The sequence below is a fragment of the Rutidosis leptorrhynchoides genome, chromosome 2 (assembly GCF_046630445.1).
Source record: "Rutidosis leptorrhynchoides isolate AG116_Rl617_1_P2 chromosome 2, CSIRO_AGI_Rlap_v1, whole genome shotgun sequence".
NCBI classification, from domain to species: domain Eukaryota; kingdom Viridiplantae; phylum Streptophyta; class Magnoliopsida; order Asterales; family Asteraceae; genus Rutidosis; species Rutidosis leptorrhynchoides.
In genome coordinates this window covers 532078631-532105472 of record NC_092334.1, presented here as the reverse complement: position 1 = coordinate 532105472, position 26842 = coordinate 532078631, and positions in this window count along the sequence as shown.

The following is a 26842-nucleotide window of genomic DNA, read 5'->3' as shown; positions in this document are numbered from 1 at the left end:
CAAGAATTTCATGAGCATCAACATCATATACCAAGGTATATCAATAATAATGAACGATGAAGTATTGATTCATAACTTCATTAGTGAAATATTCCGCGACAATTATGAAATCTCTAAGGTTTTGGAGATTATTTATTCTCGTTTCAACCGCAAATCAAATGAGTTTAATATTATATTAACTCAATAAATCTATATTATATCTGAAGAATACATATATGAACGTATATCTTCTCTTTTGTATAAACTGTTAATTGTGAAAATATTTTCACGGGTAGGTAAAACCCGAGAAATATTTATATCTCACATTAATATGTTGCATTGTACATTCTTCAGATTCTGATTCAATAATTAGTAACTATACTACTTACATTCACATGATATATGTATCCGTTCACTAAGGAACAACCATTTGCATACAAATTCAATTACATATTCTAATTTTGACATATCAGAATCCAAGTAAAACTTTAGCAAGTATTATCTTCCTAAAGATCACTACATTCATGAATTATATTCATTCGTATTCTATGATGAATTATCACATCAAACCACCGAAATTATCATTCATTACTTTTGAAATCAACAACGCCTATTCGTCAACCGTTAGATCCATTGATGGATACATCTTACGCTTAAACACTTCAAATTCAAAATTCTTGAAAACATCCTTTGTATCTTGACGATTACAATCAGCGTTTAATCATCTAAAAACGAAATTTCTTGAAGCCATATCGGATTGATAACCGATGATTCAAATATGGCTGCATTAAATGCAGAGGAAACAGTAAAATTGTAGATGGTCTTAATGGCCAAAAGTTTGATAATAAAGAATGGTACGTTGGAAAAGCTCAAAAGAAAATTTGAAACTGAAAAACGGATTGAGCTAACCATGGAGGAGACCAAAGACAAATACAAGGACCAAACCCTATATTCAAAGAATCCAGGTAATTCTGGATCCGATGAAATCTTTAGAGAATATCTTGCTCCAAAGTCATGTTAAAAGCTTGCGGAAAATTTTTCTTCATCAACTTTCGAACTTAGAAATTTCAAAATATCATCATAAATATCTTCGATATTTCTGAAGATATTTTCATAAATATTCTCGTCCGAAATTATATACCTCTTCGTGCTATCTGTATTACATTATAAAGGAAACTGTTTTAGTTTCTATATTTTGTAACATACAAGTTTAAATTATAAATGTTTTGAAGAAGTGTTGGGAATTGAAGCATGAGTTAGTATAATATAATGATGTCAGGCCAACGTGATTATATTACAGTAACTCATGCTAAATTTTTAATGAAAGATGATGATTCATAGACTTTATAATCATCATTTGCCATGTTACACGACTCTTACATTCTACTTAATCTCTGAACATATCAAGAAAATATATTCTTGATAGTTCTATCCTCAGTAATTCTGGTAATTTACCAAATCAAATCGTGATATTACGCTTAGAACAGTAGGTCCATTCAAAACTTCATACCTACAAATTCTGGACCATTACTCGCTTTACTTAGAGTCGAGAAGAGAATAAAAAGGCAAATAGCTTCGACATATAAGGGAAAATATAAAGCCCGATAACGACACCGAAGTTACAAACCGTGTATATCAATACGTATTGCAACGTAAAGACATGGAAGAATTAAAAACATTATAACCCCAAGGGCATAGTAGAAGTAAACAGATTCCTCTGGTGGTAAATGAAAAAGAAGAATGACTGCATATATGGTCAATATTATAACAAGTATCATTACCAGATTGAGCATATTAACAAATCTTTTGGAAGTATGAATTGAGGAAAGAAAGTATAGAATGGGTGAAGATATTGAAACGAAAGAAGCTAATTTATAGCAAAATTCTAAACACAACAATCAAGGCAATTCACCGCATTTAATCAAAGAAAATCCCAACTTCAGTAATTACCGGAGAATCAAATCTTATAGATTACGAAGATTTCCTTTAATCCATTGAATTCCGGAAATCAACTTTAACCATGTCAAAAGTTAAGGCGAACATTTAATTTTCTCATTCACTCTTTTACGATAGCTTCGTTTATACTCTTCCTATAACCAAATCGTTTTATCCATATTATTTAGGAGATAAAACTCTATTTTTCAACTCATATTCATCATTAAAATATTCTTGTTGTCAACAATGACAATCTATATCAAATTTCATGACTGTAATTTTCATGAACTACTCTCTGTTTTGTCTGCCCTAATATTGTGGCATAAACGCTCAAAGTTTTAAATGAACTCAATACTATTCATAACACATTTCAAGTATCCAATTTACTGAAATGACTTGTATAACATCATCATTTTGAATGATCTCCGGATTAATAATAAAATGCACTTCATCGAAGAACCTGTAGAATTTATGGTTCATATAATTTAAACGCTTAAAACAGAACAATATTCTATCCGTTGGAATTCACGCAAGGCCCGAGCATACCTGGGAATGTGAAGACCAAATAAAAACGTAAATATCCTCGTCTATGTACGAACAACGCCGATTGATGGCAACAACTAAATTTCGGGATGAAATTTCATTTAACGGGTAGGTACTATGACAATCCAAAAATTTCCGACTAAATTTAAACCTAAACTTCGACAAATACCGACGATTCACGAACAATTATTTGTAAATAATTACAGATTAGTATTATTATTAATCTTATTTTAAACAATATTATTATTAATAATTTTTAACATTTACAATCATTATTATTATCAATAATATTATTATTAATATTGTTATTAGTATTATTGTTATTAGTATTATAATTATTATTATCATAGTTATAAGTATTGTAACCATTATTATTATTATAAAAACAATACAATTTATTAATATCATTATTATTATAATTCGTAAGTAAAATTATGACTTTAGTTATTATTATGATTATTAATATTATTATCATAATTATTATTACCATTATCATTATCATTAATAATTTATATAGTTATTATTATTAATATAAAAATAATACTATTTATTATTATTATCATAAATTATCATTATCATTTATTATTTCTATTATTATTATAAATATTATTACTTTTATTATTATTAATAATATTATCAAATTATTATTATTAAATATATTTATTAATAATTAATATCAATTAAAAATATATTAAAAAGTCAAATAAAATGTACTGATTATATAAATCTGTTTATTTTATTTAAATATATTGTGATCAGCTTTTTAATAAAACGTGATCTGCTTTTAATATTTTATTGGATCATGATCGAGCTGTTCTATATTTCTTTATATTTTTCTCTTATTTTCTTCTTGTGTGTGCTGATGTTGACACAATTTTTTTTATAAAGCATTCGATTATTCCATCAATAATATCAATCAATAATTACAACTGCTGTTGTTTAAATAAATTAAACAGAAACATATATTTTTAAAACCGCCGACCTCTGTTCTTAACAATTTATCCTATAATTCGAATTCGATTACCATTTCAAAATTTGTAAATGCAGAGATGTTAGGAATCTCCTATATAAACTATCTGCAAAGATTCAAAACCCAATTCCTAATATCGAGTTGGAATTTTCAAGTCAAAGTTTAATTTTTAAAAAGTCAACCGAGTGTTCATCGTGAAATTCAAATTCAGTATGTTGTTTCTGTTGAAATTGATGGTTTACAAAGTTTCTAGGAATGGTTTATAACCTTTTTCTTGTTGAAATTTTCATTTAAAATGGTATCAAATTCGAGTTTGATTATTGAGTTCATCACGATGTCGCTGTAGCTGTTTTCTTTTATTTTTTTTTTTTTCCTTTGATTGTTAATTGTGAACACCCCTGGACCGATTATTGTTGTTTCTAATTTAAGTCTTAAGCCAAACAACTTACTTCGACGTGTACGAATTGGTCTGGTCGATTGATGTATCAGAAGAAGAAGAAGAAGAAGAAGAAGAAAGAACCAAGATATAATACGGGGTTAAATAAATTCATAAGTAAATTAAAACAGAAATTAAAGGAACAGAGGAGTGGTCTAGTGAATGTTCGGGTGAGCGAGAGGTCTCGGGTTCGAGTCCCGGGCGTGGCATTATTTTTGTTAAGGACTCTTTTAAGGTAGCTCTTTATTTTTATTATTATTATTATTATTATTATTATTATTATTATTATTATTATTATTATTATTATCGTTATTATTATTATTATTTTGATAGGTATTAGTATTATTACTATCATTGTTACAAAGTATTATAATTATTATTATTATTGAAAAAGTATTAGTTATCATTATTATTATTATTATTATTATTACTAAAGGAATCACTATTTTTAAACTTATTATTTTTATTATAATTATTATCATTAACATGATTACACTACAATTGTTATTAAAGTTATTAATATGAATACTAATATCTGTATCTTCATGATTATTATCACTAATACTAAGATATTTTACTTTAAACATATTAACATTTATAATTTACCTTTTTATATTACTATTGTGTAATTATTTCAAATATTGAAAATAAATATATTTAAATTATGATGATTTATTAATTATTATTATTATTATCACTGTTATTAGTATTAGTACAAATAAATATTACAATTATATATATATACATATATATTAAGTTTTAATACATGTTATAATATTCCTAAACATCAATATATGATATTTATAATAAATGACATATCATATACTTTAAATCTGATAAATATATAAACATTAAGTATTTATATATAAAATGAATATAGCTAAATAATTAACAAATTATTTATTCATGAAGTATATTAATAAAATTAATATATAAACTGGTTAATTGTTATTATATGTTTTAATATATACATAACTGATATAGGTTCGTGAATCCGAGGACAACTCCGCACTTGTTCAGTGCCATCATACTCGTAATTTCTACGAAATATCATATCGTATCGTGAGTTTTCATAGTTCCCTTTTTATCTACATTTTTGGCCTGAGAATACATGCGCTACTTTTATAACTGTTTTTATGAAATGAATACAAATACTAAAACTGATTTTTCGTGAGTTTTCATAGCTCCCTTTTTATCTATATTTTTGGGCTGAGAATACATGCGCAACTTTTATAACTGTTTTTATGAAATGAATACAAATACTAAAACTGATTTTTCGTGAGTTTTCATAGCTCCCTTTTTATAAATATTTTTGGGCTGAGAATACATGCGCAACTTTTATAACTGTTTTACACGTTAAACACAAATACCAACTATTAAACTATGCTATATCTGGCTATATCCTGCAAGTCTCCACTCAAACCGATAAGGACAGTACAACTTGTCACGGGGCAAACTTTGAAACTGTTTAGTCTAAATATCACGAACTGGCATAACTTTTTGGTCCCTGTGAGATCAACTTTACTTTTTGGTCCTTGCGAGATCAACTTTACTTTTTGGTTCCTGCGAGATCAACTTTACTTTTTGGTCCCTGCGAGATCAACTTTACTTTTTGGTCCCTGCGAGGTCAACTTTACTTTTTGGTCCCTGCGAGATCAACTTTACTTTTTAGTCCCTGCGAGGTCAACTTTACTTTTTGGTCCCTGTGAGATCAACTTTACTTTTTTGTCCCTGCGAGATCAACTTAACTTTTTGGTCCCTGCGAGATCAACTTAACTTTTTGGTCCCTGTGAGATCAACTTTACTTTTTGGTCCCTGCGAGATCAACTTTACTTTTTGGTCCCTGCGAGATCAACTTTATAAACTAAATCTTGTGGTCTATATCTATTACTGAAATCATTGTTTATGACAAACCTATGAACTCACTCAACCTCGTGTTGACACTTTAAAGCATGTTTATTCTTAGGTACTTAAGTATTGCTTCCGCTGTATATCTGCTGCTTTGATGATGATTGCTTGCTATGCTTGGAGTCTTCATTACATATCATATCAATTAAAGACATTTAATGTTCTAAATACAATGTAATCTATTTATCTTCCGCTGCAAAACTCAATAAAACGTCTCATATAGAGTCATTCTCGTTTATACAACCGTGAATTGATATAATTAGTCACAAATACCCCAGGCCCTATTTGGGGGTGTGACAATTACATACATGTTAATGATCCAAATAATTAGGGTTTAAAGATTCAACAAAATTTCCTTTTTTTTATAATCGTGTATATGTATATGCATATCGTTTATATATATATATATATATATATATTTACATGAACAATATGAATATTAAGATCAAGAATGAATATGATTATGAATATAAACATGAATTGAAAGATAGAATTTAATAGATTTGGATCTAGGGTTATACCTTGATGATGGATGGTGAAGATTAACAAGAAAATATGAATATCACTTGAAGATGAAGATCAAATAACCCGAATAACGAAGAACACACTTGAAGATCTTAATGAACACGAAGAACAAGCCCGGAAAACAAGAAGTAATTAACCAAAACTTCAAAAAGGTGGTGGTGGTGTTGTGGTGGTGGTTTGGCCGTGAGCCAAGAGAGGGAGAGGGAGAGATTAATGAGGTGATTAATTGAGTATGAGATGATGAAAACCCTTAACCTAGCTCCATATTTATACACACACATGGATCATTCTAGAGCTAGGGGCAAATTAGGAATACTTGTGGCAAAAGTCAAGATTAGGGTTAGGTTTAAAGGGGGTGTTTTGGCCCTGGGTTTTGGGGGGCAAAATGGTATTTTTGCCTTGCCCAACATCGGCTAGGGTTAGTGGTGTGGAGATGGAACTTTTTCGTTTTAGACCTGTAGTTTGGTTTGGTTAAAATGGTTCTTTAAATGTTCTAGTTTAATTGTTTAAATGCAACAAGTTTTAGAGTATTACATTTTGTTCACGAAAGTTAATTAGCTTATTATTTTCATCTTTTATTAACTTGTCAATTATTGCACAAAGTTAATTAATATGCTTTATAACTCTTAATACTTAACAATTGTTGATTAAAGTTTAATCATTAAGTTTTAATTATATTGTTTGGACATTTAATATTGGAATAAATATAGAATGGAAAAATGAGGGTCGTTATAGTACCTCCCCGTTATTAGAAACTTCGTCCCGAAGTTTTAGGTAGACTTCTCGGATGCATCAGCGTTTGAGAAGAGATGGGGATATTTCTGTTTCATTTGGTCTTTGCGTTCCCATCTATATTCGGGGCCTCTACGCGAATTCCAACGGACTTTAATGATAGGTATGTTGCTTTTACGCGTTTGTTTGACCTCTTCATTCATGATTTCTATAGGTTCTTCAATGAAGTGCATTTGCTCATCAATGCAGATATCATCCAAAGGAATAACAAGTGTGTCATCAGTAAGACACTTTTTAAGATTCGAGACATGAAACACATCATGTACTTGGCTAAGTTCAGTTGGTAGTTCTAATCGGTACGCCACGGGACCGACTCTTTGAGTGATTGTGAAAGGTCCAACATATCGTGGACTGAGTTTACTTTGTTTACCGAAGCGGACGACACCTTGACTTTATCTCTAACTTGGAATTCTATATCCTTCCGATGCTTATCAACATAGCTCTTTTGTCGGCTACGGGCAGTTTCTAATCGTTGCTTAATCTGGACGATCTTTTCAGTAGTTTCATGAATAATTTCAGGACCAGTTAAATGTCTGTCCTCGAGTTCATCCCAACACAAAGGGGATCTACATTTTCGACCGTATAAAGCTTCAAAAGGTGCAGCTTTAATGCTAGAGTGATAACTGTTGTTGTAGGAAAATTCAGCTAAAGGCAAGTGTCTATCCCAACCTTTGCCGAAATCGATTGCACAAGCATGTAGCATATCGTCCATGGTTTGAATGGTTCGTTCACTTTAGCCATCAGTTTACGGATGATAGGCTGTACTTATGTCGAGTGGAGTTCCAAGAGCAGATTATAAAGTTTTCCAGAATCTGGAAACGAATCAACTGTCATGATCAGAAATAATTGAGATAGGAACTCCATGACGTGAGACAATTTCTTTAATATAGAGTTGTGATAATTTCTCCATCTTGTCGGTTTCCTTAATCGGTAAGAAATGTGCAGATTTAGTAAGACGATCAACTATGACCCAAATAGTATAGTTACCGTTTGAAGTCTTAGGCAACTTAGTAACGAAATCCATAGTGATACATTCCCACTTCCACTGCGAGATATCGGGTTGTGTCAACAGACCAGAAGGCTTTTAATGTTCAGCCTTAACTTTCAAATAAGTGAGACACTTACTAACATAAGTAGCAATGTCGGCTTTCATGTTAGGCCACCAGTAGAATTCCTTCACAGCGTGGTACATCTTACTGGAACCCGGGTGAATAGAATATCTAGTCTTATGTGCTTCATCCAAGACTAGATCACGGAGATTACCGAAGCGAGGAACCCAAATTCTGTTACCAAAGTACCGTGTACCATTTGCTTTCACTTGGAGTTGGTTCTCGAAATCGATAGGTCCTTCACCTTCGATAAGTGCTGGTTTAATAGCTTCAAGTTGAGCTTCACAGATTCGTGATATAAGATTCAATTTGATTTTCAGGTTTAAAGCACGAACACGTCTAACATTGTCTTTTTGACTAAGGGCATCGGCAACTACATTCGCCTTGCCAGGATGGTATTTCAGCTCACAGTCATCATCATTCAATAACTCGAACCATCGTCTTTGTCTCATGTTTAATTGCTTCTGGTCAAAGATATGTTGAAGACTTTTATGATTGGTATACGCCGTGATTCTAACCCCATAGAGGTAATGTCTCTACATCTTTAGTGCAAATACCACGGTTCCTAATTCCAGATCATGTGTGGTATAGTTCTTCTCATGTTTCTTCAACTGTCTAGATGCATAGGCAATAACCTTTTCATGTTGCATTAAAACACAACCAAAGCCTTGCTTTGAGGCATCACAGTAAATAAAAAAATCATAAGAGCCTTCAGGTAAAGATAGAATCGGGGCTGTGGTCAATTTATCCTTCAAAATCTTGAAAGCAGATTCCTGTTCTTCGGACCACTCAAACTTCTTCCCTTTGTGAGTTAACTTTGTAAGGGGTTTAGCAAGGAGGGAAAAATCTTTTATGAATCTCCGGTAATAACCGGCAAGTCCCAAAAATTGACGAATATGCTTCGCAGTCCTTGGTATCTCCCAGTTTTGAATAGAGGTAATCTTAGCTGGATCGACATGTATTCCGTTACTAACAACAACATGTCCGAGGAATTGTATGGTTTTGAGCCAAAACTCGCACTTTGAAAACTTAGCGTAGAGTTGTTCCTTTCGTAAGAGTTCAAGAATCATGCGCAAATGATGCTCATGTTCTTTCTCACTCTTTGATTAGATTAAGATGTCATCAATGAATACAATGACAAATTTGTCGAGATATGGTTTGCAGACACGATTCATAAGATCCATGAACACAGCAGGAGCATTAGTTAAGCTAAAAAACATGACACAAAAATCATAGTGCCCATAACGAGTATGAAAAGCAGTCTTAGGAATATCAGATTCCTTGACCCTAAATTGGTGATAATCGGACCTCAGATCAATTTTTGAATAAACACTCGACCCTTGAAGTTGGTCAAATAGATCATCAATAGGCGATAATGGATAACAGTTCTTGATAGTAAGCTTGTTCAGTTCGCGGTAATCAATACACATCCTCAACGTATCATCTTTCTTTTTAACGAATAGAATAGGAGCTCCCCATGGGGACGAGCTTGGACGAATGAAACCTTTATCCAATAATTCTTGGAGTTGATTGGAAAGTTCCTTTATTTCGGAAGGTGCTAAACGGTATGGTGCTTTAGCAACAGGAGCAGCACCATGAGATAAATCAATCTGAAATTCGACTTGTCGAGGAGGTGGAAGACCAGGAAGATCTTCAGGATATACCTCAGGATAATCTCTAACCACCGGAACGTCATCAATAAGCTTTCCCTTCGATTCGACTATCTTAACATGGGATAATATCGTGGGATAACCTTTCATAAGGTATTTACGGGTTTTGATGCAAGAAATGATGTTGAGCTTGGAACCACTCTTGTCGCCTTGAATGACGAGAGTCTCTCCATTTCCCAATGGAATGTTAACGGTCTTATCGAAACACAAGATTGCAGCATGTAATGGACGTAACCAGTCCATTCCGACTACAACATCGAAGCTTGCTAACTTAACCGGCAAAAAGTCAGTCTTAAATTCTTGGTCGGCTAGTTTTTGATTACAGTTTTTATAGATGTGATCAACTTTCATAACTTTTCTGTTTGCTAACTCTACTAGTTGTTTAGTTTCTAGGGGTTGTGGTCTCTCGGTGAATAAGGTACAAAATTCACTAGACACGTAACTCTTATCGGCACCCGTATCGAATAAAATGTTTGTGTAGCAATCATTGACAAGAAACGTACCCGTAATGACTTCATCTTCCTCAAGGGCTTCCTCAGCCGTTATGACAAATGCACGGCTCTTCGCATTGGTGGTATTGGCTCCAGTAGCAGGGGTATCTTTCCTCTTCGTGCAGTGAGGACTAATTGAAATGTCCCGTTCATATTGATTATAAACGTTCCATATTAATTAATTTCGTCGCGAGGTTTTGACCTCTATATGAGACGTTTTTCAAAGACTGCATTCATTTTTAAAACAACCATAACCTTTATTTTATCGATAAAGGTTTAAAAGCATTACGTAGATTATCAAATAATGATAATCTAAAATATACCGTTTACACACGACCATTACATAATGGTTTACAATAAGAATATATTACATCAAAAATAAGTTTCTTGAATGCAGTTTTTATATAATATCATACAAGCATGGACTCCAAATCTTTTCCTTATTTTAGTATGCAATAGCGGAAGTTCTTAATAATCACCTGAGAATAAACATGCTTAAAATGTCAACAAAAATGTTGGTGAGTTATAGGTTTAACCTATATATTATCAAATCATAATAATAGACTACAAAATTTCATATTTCAATATACATCCCATACATAGAGATAAAAATCATTCATATGGTGAACACCTGGTAACCGACATTAACAAGATGCATATATAAGAATATCCCCATCATTCCGGGACACCCTTCAGATATGATATAAATTTCGAAGTACTAAAGCATCCGGTACTTTGGATGGGGTTTGTTAGGCCCAATAGATCTATCTTTAGGATTCGCGTCAATTAGGGTGTCTGTCCCCTAATTCTTAGATTACCAGACTTAATAAAAAGGGGCATATTCGATTTCGATAATTCAACCATAGAATGTAGTTTCACGTACTTGTGTCTATTTTGTAAATCATTTATAAAATCTGCATGTATTCTCATCCCAAAAATATTAGATTTTAAAAGTGGGACTATAACTCACTTTCACAGATTTTTACTTCGTTGGAAAGTAAGACTTGGCCACTGGTCGATTCAAGAACCTATAACAAATATGTACATATATATCAAAGTATGTTCAAAATATATTTACAACATCTTTAATACGTTTTACTGTTTTAAGTTTATTAAGTCAGCTGTCCTTGTTAGTAACCTACAACTAGTTGTCCATAATTAGATGTACAGAAATAAATCGATATATATTATCTTGAATCAATCCATGACCCAGTGTATACACGTCTCAGGCTAGATCATAACTCAAACTATATATATTTTTAGAATCAACCTCAACCCTGTATAGCTAACTCCAACATTACTGCATATAGAGTGTCTATGGTTGTTCCAAATAATATATATAGGTGGGTCGATATGATATGTCAAAACATTTGCATACGTGTCTATGGTATCCCAAGATTACATAATATATTAGAATACATGTATAATACAATATAAGTTAGCTAGGATATGATTAATATAGATTTGTTACCAATTTTCACGTAGCTACAACAAGCAAAAATAACCAATCTTGTTTTACCCATAACTTCTTCATTTTAAATCCGTTTTGAGTGAATCAAATTGCTATGGTTTCATATTGAACTTAACTTTATGAATCTATACAGAAAAAGTATAAGTTTATAGTCGGAATTACAGGTTACAAGTCGTTTTTGTAAAGGTAGTCATTTCAGTCGAAAGAATGACGTCTAGATGACCATTTTGGAAAACATACTTCCACTTTGAGTTTAACCATGATTTTTGGATATAGTTTCATGTTCATAATAAAAATCATTTTCCCAGAAGAACAACTTTTAAATCAAAGTTTATCATAGTTTTTAATTATCCAAACCAAAACAGCCCCTGGTTTCACTACGACGGCGTATATCCGATTTTATGGTGTTCATCGTGTTTCCAGGTTTTAAATCATTAAGTTAGCATATCATATAGATATATAACATGTGTTTAGTTGATTTTAAAAGTCAATTTAGAAAGATTAACTTTTGTTTGCGAACAAATTTGAATTAACTAAACTATGTTATAGTGATTACAAGTTTAAACCTTCGAATAAGATAGCTTTATATGTATGAATCGAATGATGTTATGAACATAATTACTACCTCAAGTTTTCTGGATAAAACCACTGGAAATGGGAAAAATGGATCTAGCTTCAAAGGATCCTTGGATGGCTTGAAAGTTTTTGAAACAGAATCATGACACGAAAATAGTTCAAGTAAGATTTTCACTCGAAATAAGATTGTTATAGTTGTAGAAATTGAATCAAAGTTTGAATATGAATATTACCTTGAATTAGAAAGATAACCTACTATAAATAACAAAGGTTCCTTGATCTTAGATGATTACTTGGAATGAATTAGAAAGCTTGGAAGTAGACTTGCAAACTTGGAAGTATTCTTGAGTTTTATGAAACTATACTTATGGAATTTATGAAGAACACTTAGAACTTGAAGATAGAACTTGAAAGAGATCACTTAGAAGAAGAAAATTGAAGAATGAAAGTGTTTGCAGGTGTTTTTGATCATTGATATATTGATTAGATATAAAGGATGTGTAATTTTGTTTTCATGTAAATAAGTCATGAATGATTACTCATATTTTTGTAATTTTATGAGATATTTCATGCTAGTTACCAAATGATGGTTCCCACATGTGTTAGGTGACTCACATGGGACTCACATGGGCTGCTAAGAGCTGATCATTAGAGTGTATATACCAATAGTACATACATCTAAAAGCTGTGTATTGTACGAGTATGAATACGGGTGCATACGAGTAGAATTGTTGATGAAACTGAACGAGGATGTAATTGTAAGCATTTTTGTTAAGTAGAAGTATTTTGATAAGTGTCTTGAAGTCTTTCAAAAGTGTATGAATACATATTAAAAAACTACATGTATATACATTTTAACTGAGTCGTTAAGTCATCGTTAGTCGTTACATGTAAATGTTGATTTGAAACGTTTAAGTTAACAATCATGTTAAATGTTGTTAACCCAATATTTATTATATCTAACGAGATGTTAAATTGTTACATTATCATGATATTATGATGTAAAATATATCTTAGTATGATATATATACAGTTAAATGTTGTTACAACGATAATCGTTACATATATGTCTCGTTTCGAAATCTTTAAGTTAGTAGTCTTATTTTTACATATGTAGTTCATTGTTAATATACTTAATGATATATTTACTTATCATTTAACATAATTAACCAAGTGTATCAATATCTTAATATGATTCATATGTACTTAGTAAGACGTTGATATAACGATAATCGTTATATATAACGTTTTCGAGTTTCTTAAATTCAATAGTCTCATTTTTATGTATATAACTCATTGTTAAAATACCTAATGAGATACTTACTTATCATAATATCATGTTAACTATATATATAATCATATATATGTCATCATATAGTTTTTACAAGTTTTAACGTTCGTGAATCACCGGTCAACTTGGGTGGTCAATTGTCTATATGAAACCTATTTCAATTAATCAAGTCTTAACAAGTTCAATTACTTAACATGTTGGAAACACTTAATCATGTTAATATTAATTTCATTTAATATATATAAACATGGAAAAGTTCGGGTCACTACAGTACCTACCCGTTAAATAAATTTCGTCCCGAAATTTTTAAGCAGTTGGAGGTGTTGATGAATCTTCTGGAAATAGGTGCGGGTATTTCTTCTTCATCTGATCTTCATGCTCCCAGGTAAACTCGGGTCCTCTACGAGCATTCTATCGAACCTTAACAATTGGTATCTTGTTTTGCTTAAGTCTTTTAACCTCATGATCCATTATTTCGACGGGTTCTTCAATGAATTGAAGTTTTTCGTTGATTTGAATTTCGTCTAACGGAATAGTGAGATCTTTTTTAGCAAAACATTTCTTCAAATTCGAGACGTGAAAAGTGTTATGTACAGCTGCGAGTTGTTGGGGTAACTCAAGTCGGTAAGCTACTGGTCCGACACGTTCAATAATCTTGAATGGTCCAATATACCTTGGATTTAGTTTCCCTCGTTTACCAAATTGAACAACACCTTTCCAAGGTGAAACTTTAAGCATGACCATCTCGCCAATTTCAAATTCTATATCTTTTCTTTTTATGTCAGCGTAGCTCTTTTGTCGACTTTGGGCGGTTTTCAATCGTTATTGAATTAGGATGATCTTCTTGGTAGTTTCTTGTATTATCTCCGGACCCGTAATCTGTCTATCCCCCACTTCACTCCAACAAATCGAAGACCTGCACTTTTTACCATAAAGTGCTTCAAACGGCGCCATCTCAATGCTTGAATGGTAGCTATTGTTGTAGGAAAATTCTGCTAACGGTAGATGTCGATCCCAACTGTTTCCGAAATCAATAACACATGCTCGTAGCATGTCTTCAAGCGTTTGTATCGTCCTTTCACTCTGCTCATCAGTTTGTGGATGATAGGCAGTACTCATGTCTAGACGAGTTCCTAATGCTTGCTGTAATGTCTGCCAGAATCTTGAAATAAATCTGCCATCCCTATCAGAGATAATAGAGATTGGTATTCCATGTCTGGAGACGACTTCCTTCAAATACAGTCGTGCTAACTTCTCCATCTTGTCATCTTCTCTTATTGGCAGGAAGTGTGCTGATTTGGTGAGACGATCAACTATTACCCAAATAGTATTAAAACCACTTGTAGTCCTTGGCAATTTAGTGATGAAATCCATGGTAATGTTTTCCCATTTCCATTCTGGGATTTCGGGTTGTTGAAGTAGACCTGATGGTTTCTGATGCTCCTCTTTGACCTTAGAACACGTCAAACATTCTCCTACGTATTTAGCAACATCGGCTTTCATACCTGGCCACCAAAAATATTTCTTGAGATCCTTGTACATCTTCCCCGTTCCAGGATGTATTGAGTATCTGATTTTATGAGCTTCTCTAAGTACCATTTCCCTCATATCTCCAAATTTTGGTACCCAAATTCTTTCAGCCCTATACCGGGTTCCATCATCCAGAATATTAAGATGCTTCTCCGATCCTTTGGGTATTTCGTCCTTTAAATTTCCCTCTTTTAAAACTCCTTGTTGCGCCTCCTTCATTTGAGTAGTAAGGTTAGTGTGAATCATTATATTCATAGCTTTTACTCGAATTGGTTCTCTGTCCTTTCTGCTCAAGGTGTTGGCTACCACTTTTTCCTTCCTCGGGTGGTAACGAATCTCAAAGTTGTAATCATTCAACAATTCAATCCACCTACGCTGCCTCATATTCAGTTGTTTCTGATTAAATATGTGTTGAAGACTTTTGTGGTCGGTATATATAATACTTTTAACCCCATATAAGTAGTGCCTCTAAGTCTTTAATGCAAAAACAACCGTGCCTAATTCCAAATCATGTGTCGTATAATTCTGTTCGTGAATCTTCAATTGTCTAGACGCATAAGTAATTACTTTCGTTCGTTGCATTAATACACAACCGATACCTTGCTTTGAGGCGTCACAATATATCATAAAATCATCATTTCCTTCAGGTAATGACAATATAGGTGTCGTAGTTAACTTTTTCTTTAACAATTGAAATGCTTTCTCCTGCTCATCTTTCCATTCAAATTTCTTCCCTTTATGCGTTAATGCAGTTAAGGGTTTTGTTATTCTGAAAAAGTCTTGGATGAACCTTCTGTAGTAACAAGCTAGTCCTAAAAACTGGCGTATGTGTTTCGGAGTTTTCGGGGTTTCCCACTTTTCAACGGTTTCGATCTTTGCTGGGTCCACCTGGATACCTTCTTTGTTCACTATGTGACCGAGGAATTGAACTTCTTCCAACCAAAATGCACACTTTGAAAACTTAGCATACAGTTTTTCTTTCCTCAATACTTTTAGCACTTTTCTCAAATGTTCTTCGTGCTCTTGATCATTCTTTGAGTAAATAAGTATGTCATCGATGAAAACAATGACAAACTTGTCAAGATATGGCCCACACACTCGGTTCATAAGGTCCATGAAAACAGCTGGTGTGTTAGTCAGTACAAATGGCATAACCATAAACTCGTAATGACCATAACGCGTCCTAAAAGCAGTTTTTGGAATATCATCCTCCTTTACTCGCATTTGATGATATCCAGAATGTAAATCGATCTTCGAATAAACAGACGAGCCTTGTAGTTGATCAAATAAGTCATCGATTCTCGGTAGTGGGTAGCGGTTCTTGATGGTAAGTTTGTTCAACTCTCGGTAGTCGATACACAACCTGAATGTACCATCTTTCTTCTTCACAAATAGAATAGGAGCTTCCCATGGTGATGTACTTGGTCGAATGAAACCACGCTCTAAAAGTTCCTGTAACTGACTTTGTAATTCTTTCATTTCGCTGGGTGCGAGTCTGTATGGAGCATGAGCTATTGGTGCTGCTCCTGGTACAAGGTCTATTTGAAATTCAGCGGATCGATTTGGGGGTAATCCCGGTAATTCTTTCGAAAATACATCGGGAAATTCTTTTGCGACGGGAACATCACTGATGCTCTTTTCTTCAGTTTGTACTTTCTCTACGTGTGCTAGAACAGCATAGCAACCTTTTCTTATTAGTTTTTATGCCTTCAAATTACTAATAAGATGTAGCTTCGTGTTGCCCTTTTCTTCGTACACCATTAAGGGTTCTCCTTCTTCTCGTACAATGCGAATTGCATTTTTGTAACATACGATCTCTGCTTTCATCTCCTTCAGCCAGTCCATGCCAACTATTACATCAAAACTCCCTAACTCTACTGGTATCAAATCAATCTTAAATATTTCGCTACCCAGTTTAATTTCTCGATTCCGGCATATATAATCTGCTGAAATTAATTTACCGTTTGCTAATTCGAGTAAAAATTTACTATCCAACGACGTCAATGGATAACTTAATTTAGCACAAAAATCTCTACTCATATAGCTTCTATCCGCACCCGAATCAAATAAAACGTAAGCAGATTTATTGTCAATAAGAAACGTACCCGTAACAAGCTCCGGGTCTTCCTGTGCCTCTGCCGCATTAATATTGAAAACTATTCCGTGGCCTTGTCCATTCGTGTTCTCCTAGTTCGGGAAATTTCTAATAATGTGGCCCGGTTTTCCACATTTATAACAAACTACATTGGCATAACTTGCTCCGACACTACTTGCTCTGCCATTACTCATTCCGACACCATTTATTCCTGTCGTTCTGTTAACCCCTGGTCCGTAGACCTCATACTTCGCAACGCTATGACCATTTCTTTTACACTTGTTGCAAAATTTGGTGCAAAACCCCGAGTGATACTTTTCACACCTTTGGCATAGCTGCTTCTGATTGTTGTTGTTTTTGTGGTTGTTATTGTTGTTGGGATGATTGTTGTAGTTGTTGTTGTTGTTGTTGTTGTGCCGTTTGTTGTAGTTGCGATTGATGTTGCGATTGTTGGGATAGTTGTTGTTGTTTTGGTGACTCTTATCACCGTTTTCCTCCCACTTTCTTTTGACTAACTTCACGTTGGCCTCTTCGGCCGCCTGTTCTTTAATTCTTCCCTCAATCTGGTCCACTAGTTTGTGAGCCATTCTACATGCCTTTTGTATGGAGGCAGGCTCGTGTGAACTTATATCTTCTTGGATTCTCTCCGGTAACCCTTTCACAAACGCGTCGATCTTCTCTTCCTTATCTTCGAACGCTCTGGACACAATAGGCACAATTCTGTGAATCGTCTTTCGTACGAAGTAATATCGAATCCCTGTGTTCGTAACCCTCTAAGTTCTGACTTGAGCTTATTGACCTCAGTTCTGGGACGGTACTTCTCGTTCATCAAGTGCTTGAATGCTGACCACGGTAGCGCGTAAGCAGCATCTTGTCCCACTTGCTCTAGATAGGTATTCCACCATGTTAATGCAATACCTGTGAAGGTATGCGTAGCGTACTTCACTTTGTCTCCTTCAGTACACTTACTTATGGCAAACACTGATTCAACTTTCTCAGTCCACCGTTGCAATCCGATTGGTCCTTCGGTCCCATCAAATTATGAAGTTTTGTAGGCAGTGAATTCCTTGTAGGAGCATCCTACACGATTTCTTGCGCCGTTAGCTGTATTACTAAATTCAGAGTTATTGTTGGTATGTAGCGCGGCCTGTACTGCGGCTATGTTTGAAGCAAGAAAGGCACGAAATTCCTCTTCGCTCATATTCAAGGTATGTCGAGTAGTCGGTGCCATTTTCTTCAAAATAGTCAAATAAAATAATTTAATCATACAGAATATTAAGAGTAGTCAATAGTATCTCGTAGCATAATATGAACTCATTTATAAAAGCTTTTTCTTCATATTAGCATTTTATAAGTTTAAATTCGGGTACTACCTACCCGTTAAGTTCATACTTAGTAGCTAATATACAATTCAACTACTACAATTCCATATGAAAAACTGATTATAATAATATATCACATACAAATATTCTTCAAACTTACTACTTCGCTATATTACATATAACATGAAATATAGTACACTATGATACAGGACAGTTTTGAAGATAAATCTAGTTAATACGCAAGTTGTTCAGCAAAGGAAATAAAGACACGTAATTCATAAGTCCGGAAATAAGTCATGCATTCTGGTTTTACTAAGACGACTTCCCATCCTTGGTCTTGTGGAAAATAACCGTTATGACCATTGGCTAGGCAGCATGTTGTAATGTCGTCAAAAGGACGAGGGTTTCGTAATGTCCAACAGCCCCGTAATAATCTAAAAACCTTGTTTCTCACCCCAAATACTGAATCCGTCACTTGTAGGAAGGTTTTATTTAAAAGTTGCAATCCAATGTTCTTTTTCTCACTTTGGTAAGAAGCGAACATCACTAACCCATAAGCATAACATGCTTCTTTATGTTGCATGTTAGAAGCTCTTTCTAATTCACGAAATCCTATGTTGGGGTATGTTGAGTCAAAATAGGTTCTTAACCCGTAGCGTAAAATTGCATTTGGGTTCCCCGCATTTAACGCTTTAAAGAAAACACGGCGTAACTTACTGTCTCCCCAATGTGATATACCCCACCTATCAAAGGAAAGCCTTTTATAAACTAAGGCATTTCTGGAAAGTCTTTCAAATGTTTGACAAGTTAATTTCGCCGTAACTAAATGTGCTGATGAATTCTGACCGACTCTAGACAAGATTTCCTCAATCATATCCTCTGGTAGGTCTTCTAAAATATTCGGTTGTCTACCCTTAACGTCCATTTTGTTTTTATACTGTAAAATAGACAAGGATCAGATTCGTAAAAGATAATTAACAAACAATACAAGCAATTTTTACATAGAACATAAAAGTACAAGCACACTACAATACATATAATACACAACATGATTACAACCTTCTAATCTGAATCATTGGTTTCTTCTTCTTCGGACTTGGTTCATTTTCCTAATTTTCTAGGAATATATGGTGTTCCTCTAATACGAGCCATCGTTTTCCACAATGGTTTAGAAAAACCTGGTGGTTTAGAGGTTCCCGGGTCATTGTTACATTTTAGGAAATACGAATGTTGTCGATACATATAAAGTTCATCGGGGTTGGAATCGGGTTTCTCTATTTTTATACCTTTTCCCTTATTATTTTCTTTCACTTTATTAAATTGGGTCGAGGTAATTTCTATAACATCATCGGAATCCTCACCGGGATCCGATTCATCGGAAAATTGGAAATCTTCCCAATATTTTGCTTCCTCGGCGGAAACACCATTGACCATTATTAACTTTGGTCCGTTGGTTGAGGATTTTCTTTTATTTGACCGGTTTTCTGTGGTTCCTACTATTCCCCCCTTCGGAACCTCTTCTTCTTCCGGTTCCTCTTCTTCTGGTTCCTCTTCTTCCGGTTCCTCTTCTTCCGGTTCCCTTTCCTCTTCTTCCGATTCTTCGGGAACTTGTGAATCTTGCCAATATATATTCGACTCTTCATTATTATTAGGTGAGTCAATGGGATTTGAGCTATAGGTAGACATCTATCACACAATATCAAACACGTTAAGAGATTAATATATCACATAATATTTACATGTTAATAATATATAGTTTCCAACAAAAATGTTAAGCAATCACTTTTAAAGAAAAACACGGTCGAAGTCCAGACTCACTAATGCATCCTAACAAACTCGATAAGACACACTAATACAAAATTTCTGGTTCTCTAAGACCAACGCTCGGATACCAACTGAAATGTCCCGTTCATATTGATTATAAACGTTCCATATTAATTGAATTCATCGCGAGGTTTTGACCTCTATATGAGACGTTTTTCAAAGACTGCATTCATTTTTAAAACAACCATAACCTTTATTTTATCGATAAAGGTTTAAAAGCATTACGTAGATTATCAAATAATGATAATCTAAAATATACCGTTTACAAACGACCATTACATAATGGTTTACAATAAGAATATATTACATCAAAAATAAGTTTCTTGAATGTAGTTTTTACATAATATCATACAAGCATGGACTCCAAATCTTGTCCTTATTTTAGTATGCAACAGCGGAAGCTCTTAATAATCACATGAGAATAAACGTGCTTAAAACGTCAACAAAAATGTTGGTGAGTTATAGGTTTAACCTATATATTATCAAATCATAATAATAGACCATAAGATTTCATATTTCAATATACATCCCATACATAGAGATAAAAATCATTCATATGGTGAACACCTGGTAACCGACATTAACAAGATGCATATATAAGAATATCCCCATCATTCCGGGACACCCTTCGGATATGATATAAATTTCGAAGTACTAAAGCATCCGGTACTTTGGATGGGGTTTGTTAGGCCCAATAGATCTATCTTTAGGATTCGCGTCAATTAGGGTATCTGTTCCCTAATTCTTAGATTACCAGACTTAATAAAAAGGGGCATATTCGATTTTGATAATTCAACCATAGAATGTAGTTTCACGTACTTGTGTCTATTTTATAAATCATTTATAAAACTTGCATGTATTCTCATCCCAAAAATATTAGATTTTAAAAGTGGGACTATAACTCACTTTCACAAATTTTTACTTCGTCGGGAAGTAAGACTTGGCCACTGGTGGATTCACGAACCTATAACAAATATGTACATATATATCAAAGTATGTTCAAAATATATTTACAACATTTTTAATACGTTTTACTGTTTTAAGTTTATTAAGTCAGATGTCCTTGTTAGTAACCTACAACTAGTTGTCCATAATTAGATGTACAGAAATAAATCGATATATATTATCTTGAATCTATCCACGACCCAGTGTATACACGCTCAGGCTAGATCACAACTCAAACTATATATATTTTTGGAATCAACCTCAACCCTGTATAGCTAACTCCAACATTACTGCATATAGAGTGTCTATGGTTGTTCCAAATAATATATATATATGGGTCGATATTATATGTCAAAACATTTGCATACGTGTCTATGGTATCCCAAGATTACATAATATATTAGAATACATGTATAATACAATATAAGTTAGATAGGATATGATTAATATAGATTTGTTACCAATTTTCACGTAGCAACAACAAGCAAAAATAACCAATCTTGTTTTACCCATAACTTCTTCATTTTAAATCCGTTTTGAGTGAATCAAATTGCTATGGTTTCATATTGAAATTAACTTTATGAATCTATACAGAAAAAGTATAAGTTTATAGTCGGAATTACAGGTTACAAGTCGTTTTTGTAAAGGTAGTCATTTCAGTCGAAAGAACGACGTCTAGATGACCATTTTGGAAAACATACTTTCACTTTGAGTTTAACCATGATTTTTGGATATAGTTTCATGTTCATAAGAAAAATCATTTTCCCAAAATAATAACTTTTAAATCAAAGTTTATCATAGTTTTTAATTATCCAAACCAAAACAGCCCCTGGTTTCACTACGACGGCGTATATCTGATTTTATGGTGTTCATCGTGTTTCCAGGTTTTAAATCATTAAGTTAGCATATCATATAGATATAGAACATGTGTTTAGTTGATTTTAAAAGTCAAGTTAGAAGGATTAACTTTTGTTTGCGAACAAGTTTAGAATTAACTAAACTATGTTCTAGTGATTACAAGTTTAAACCTTCGAATAAGATAGCTTTATATGTATGAATCGAATGATGTTATGAACATAATTACTACCTCAAGTTTTCTGGATAAAACCACTGGAAATGAGAAAAATGGATCTAGCTTCAAAGGATCCTTGGATGGCTTGAAAGTTCTTGAAACAGAATCATGACACGAAAATAGTTCAAGTAAGATTTTCACTCAAAATAAGATTGTTATAGTTGTAGAAATTGAATCAAAGTTTGAATATGAATATTACCTTGAATTAGAAAGATAACCTACTGCAAATAACAAAGGTTCCTTGATCTTAGATGATTACTTGGAATGGATTAGAAAGCTTGGAAGTAGACTTGCAAACTTGGAAGTATTCTTGATTTTTATGAAACTATACTTATGGAATTTATGAAGAACAGTTAGAACTTGAAGATAGAACTTGAGAGAGATCACTTAGATGAATAAAATTGAAGAATGAAAGTGTTTGTAGGTGTTTTTGGTCGTTGGTATATGGATTAGATATAAAGGATGTGTAATTTTGTTTTCATGTAAATAAGTCATGAATGATTACTCATATTTTTGTAATTTTATGAGATATTTCATGCTAGTTGCCAAATGATGGTTCCCACATGTGTTATATGACTCACATGGGCTGCTAAGAGCTGATCATTAGAGTGTATATACCAATAGTACATACGTCTAAAAGCTGTGTATTGTACGAGTACGAATACGGGTGCATACGAGTAGAATTATTGATGAAACTGAACGAGGATGTAATTGTAAGCATTTTTGTTAAGTAGAAGTATTTTTATAAGTATCTTGAAGTCTTTAAAAAGTGTATGAATACATATTAAAAAACTACATGTATATACATTTTAACTGAGTCGTTAAGTCATCGTTAGTCGTTACATGTAAATGTTGATTTGAAACCTTTAAGTTAACGATCATGTTAAATGTTGTTAAACCAATGTTTATTATATCTAAAGAGATGTTAAATTGTTACATTATCATGATATTATGATAAAAAATATATCTTAGTATGATATATATACAGTTCAATGTCGTTACAACGATAATCGTTACATATATGTCTCGTTTCGAAATCATTAAGTTATAGTCTTATTTTTACATATGTAGTTCATTGTTAATACACTTAATGATATATTTACTTATCATTTAACATAATTAACCAAGTGTATCAATATCTTAATATGATTCATATGTACTTAGTAAGACGTTGATATAATGATAATCGTTATATATAACGTTTTCGAGTTTCTTAAATTCAATAGTCTCATTTTTATGTATATAACTCATTGTTAAAATACCTAATGAGATACTTACTTATCATAATATCATGTTAACTATATACATAATCATATATATGTCATCATATAGTTTTTACAAGTTTTAACGTTCGTGAATCACCGGTCAACTTGGGTGGTCAATTGTCTATATGAAACCTATTTCAATTAATCAAGTATTAACAAGTTCGATTGCTTAACATGTTGGAAACACTTAATCATGTAAATATCAATTTCATTTAATATATATAAACATGGAAAAGTTCGGGTCACTACACTAACATGCCCCTTCTCTCCGCAGGTGTAACAAGTAAGAGGAGCTTTAGTAGGAACAACAGCTTTATCTTTCAGAGGAGTCTTACAAGTCTTAGCTACATGTCCCACCTTCTTACATAAAGAACAAGTAGCAATGCACCGCCCTGGGTGGTGCCTTTCACAACGAGCACAGTAGGGCTTAGTCCCTATATAACCGGTCCTAGTGCTATCAGCAGGCTTCTTAGCAATATTCTGGTTTGAACCCTGAGACGGCTCAAATTTCCTTTTACCATCACTACTCTTGGTATCAACTTGCTTACTAGCCAAAGCTCTTATTCTTTTGGCCATCATCAGATTTTGACCCATGAGAATCACGGCATCAAGGGTAACTTTCTCAGCAGCGATAACATTTCCCTGAACATCCTCAGGGAGACCTTCAATGTACCTTTCGATCCTTCTCGGCTCAGTAGGAAATATTTCAGGACACAAGGTAGAAAGCTCAAGAAAACGATTAGTGTAGCTTTCAATGTCGGTACCCTTAACTTTGAGTTCCCAGAACTCGGCTTCAAGCTTTTGGACTTGACTTCTAGGACAAAACTTATCATGCCTTTAAGTTCATCCCACGGGGTTGCATTAGCATTATCGATTCCCACATACTTAGCATGAGCGGTCCACCAAGTCATAGCATTGCCAGCTAATGAATTAGTGGTATATTTAACTCGGTCATTATCCCCACAGTTGCAGACACGGAAGATGGACTCTAGTTTTTCAAACCATTGAACTAGTTCAACGGCCTCTTCACTTCCCTTAAAAGCTGGAGGATTGCAGTTCATAAAGTCCTTGTAAGAACAAGGTTTTGGTTGATTGTTAGCAAGATTAGGTTGGATGTTGCCTTGGGCGGCAGCAAGTAACTGTTGAAATTGCTCATTGGTCAACACAATGTTGTTAACGGTAGGTGTGGGAGCCATGATGCTTCACTACATAAAAGTGAGCATAAGATTGATAAGTTGACAAGTTATAAGTTTGAGCAATTACAAGAAAGATAAAAATAAAGTATTGATATCAACATGATATAAATGAAACACTTTATATTATTAGAAACGAGGCATTAAATAAGCCTTTTTACTACACGAGTTGAATATAGAAATAGTCTTAGGCAAAGCGATTACATAATTAGGAAATAAAAGAATGGAAAAATAAAACAAAACAAAACAAATGTCAGGTTCACTTCTTCTTCTCAGCCTCCTTCATAAACTTCTCTACTTTCTCATTCTTCGCCTTTTGCTTCTCGTAAAGGAACTCGGGATTATCATAGAGATTAGTAACACTACTATTGACTACATTGCATTCGTAGTCTCTTAGAGCAAGTTGGTGTTTGACACGGTTTTCCTCCATCTTCGATCTAAAGTCGACATCTTCCCTCAGATAAGCAAGAGATTGCTTCCCCCATCGGGCACTTCTTTCACTCTCATATTTCACCAGCTTTATCTCTTTCTTTAACTCAACATTTTCCTCCAATAGTTTCTTGATCACTAGGTCTTTTTTGTCCATTCGAACCTCGACCCTTGCAACATGGCGAAGCAAGCCATCAAAGTTCTTCTCGGTAGTCTTTCGCAGATTCGTGATTTCACACATAGCGTTATAGTTATCGTAGAAAGTATATCGGGCTCTTTTCTTGGACGGGCCTTCTTTTTCAAAATTTGCAGGGCGTTTCCCTTTACTTTCCGATCTTGGAGTCGGGTGGTATTCTGGAGACTTAGATGAATCTTGGAGAGAGTTTGGGTTGTAGTTCAATGGTGGTGAGTCAGGACCATAAAGAGGGCTTCGGACTGGTCTTGCAGTTGAAGAGTATCCGATATCTTATTCGGCGATAGGTTTGAAATGAGCCATTACTTCAGATGGTTTGAAGAGAGTTGCTTTGTTTGGTTGATTAACGCTTGACATCCTAGCATTAGGAAAGAGACTTTGATTAGAATTTTAAGTCAAGATTATTAAAGCAAAGTTGTTAAGATTATAAGGCAATCCTAAGTGCTTTAAGTCTAAGGCAGGAAAAGTTATAGTTTTCTAGATTGCTAAGGCACCCTATCTAGCAAGTAAGGCACACATAAAGATGCAATCCTGGTTCTCTATAACAGCCTGGTTATGCTCTGATACCAATCTATCACACCCCTAATTAGGGTATGGGTGAATGTGACATTAATATCAAAAATACCAACATATTATATAATGAGAACGACACTATATGATAAAAACAAACTTTATTGAGTACGCAGCAGAAAATAGAATGTCGTTACAAGAATTGAAATTACAAGAATGTAAATAAATGCATAAATAATAAATGTGACTCTTTCTTCAAGTCCTAGAGTCCAAGTAGCATCACATAGATAAGAGTAAGCTGATCAATCGTAACCTGAGACAAAACATGCTAAAGTGTCTACCAAAAAGGTTGAGTGAAGTTCATAGGTTTAACAAAATAGTTGACCGTTGTTTAGACCACAAGATTTTTATTTATAAAAGTAGATCTCGCAGGGATCTAAAAGTAGTGCCAATTTTGTGATATTTAGACTAAACAGTTTCAAAGTTTGCCCCATGACAAGTTGTACTGACCTTATCGGTTTGAATCATTATTAAGTAATACAATGACTTGGTCAAATGTATCGGGGACGTTACTCTCGATAGCCCTACCTCCAATAATTAAGAATGCGTTATGTAAAAGCAAATAAAAATATCACAGTGGGGACTTGCAGGACATAGCCAGGTATAACACAGTTTAATAGTTGGTACTTGTGTCTAAGTTGTAAATATTAAAAGAAGCATTTGTCTCACCCCAGTAAGTTTAAATAAATTGCGCAATAGTAAGTGGGG